Source organism: Orycteropus afer, unplaced genomic scaffold, assembly GCF_000298275.1.
Source record: "Orycteropus afer afer isolate SDZICR_OR568_19922 unplaced genomic scaffold, OryAfe1.0 scaffold00098, whole genome shotgun sequence".
Lineage (NCBI taxonomy): Eukaryota > Metazoa > Chordata > Mammalia > Tubulidentata > Orycteropodidae > Orycteropus > Orycteropus afer.
The window spans coordinates 2,036,453-2,037,624 of NW_006921685.1; positions in this window are offsets into that span (position 1 = coordinate 2,036,453).

Here is a 1,172-nt window from a genome sequence, read left to right on the forward strand (position 1 = left end):
ATCATCCATGAAGAAAGCAAGAGGTCACTAAAAAGACAACAAAAGAAGAGAAGACCAAAATGGATGACAGAAAAGACTCTGAAACTTGCCCTTGAATGGAGAGTAGCTAAAGCAAATGGAAGAAATGACAAGATAAAAGAACTGAACAGATTTCAAAGAGCAGTTGAGAAGACATAGCCAATTACTATAATGAAATGTGCAAAGACCTGGAGTTAGAAATGCAAAAGGGAAGAACACGCTCGGCATTTCTCAAGTTAAATGAATTGAAGAAAAACATAAGCCTCAAGTGGCAATGCTGAAAGATTCTAAGGGCAAAACATTTAATGATGCAGGCAACATCAAAAGAAGATGGAAGGAATACACAGAGTCACTGTACCAAAAAGAACTGGTTGATCTTCATCCATTTTAGGAGGTGACATATGATCTAGAACCAATGGTACTGAAGGAAGAGTTGAAGCTGCAGTGAAGGAATTGATGAAGAACAAGGCTCTGGGAATTGACGGAATACCCATTGAGATATTTCAATAAATGGATGCTGCACTGGTGGCACTCACTTGGTTATGCCAAGAGATTTGGAAGACAGCTACCTGGTCAACTGACTGGAAGAGATCCATATTTGTACCCATACCAAAGAAAGGTGTTCCCACAGAATATAGAAATTATCGAACAATATCATTAATATTGCATGCAAGTAAGATCTTACTGAAAATAATTCAAAAACATTTGCAGCAATATATTGACAGAGAACTTCCAGAGGTGCAAGCTGGATTCAGAAAAGGATGTGGAACAATGGGTATCATAGCTGTTGTCAGATGGATCTTGGCTCAAGGCAAAGAATACCAGAAAGATGTTTACTTGTGTTTTATTGACTATGCAAAGGCATTTGATTGTGTGGATCATGAGAAATTATAGATAACATTGAGAAGAATGGGAATTCCCAAACACTTGATTGTACTCATGAGGAACCTGTACCTTGACCAGGAGGCTGTTATTCGAACAGAACAAGGGGACACTGCATGGTTTAAAATCAGGAAGGGAGTGTGTCAGGGTTGTATCTTCTCCCCATACTTATTCAGTCTATATGCTGAGCAAATAATCTGAGAAGCTGGACTATATGAAGAAAAACATGGCATCAGGATTGGAGGAAGAATCATCAACAACCTGAGATACAC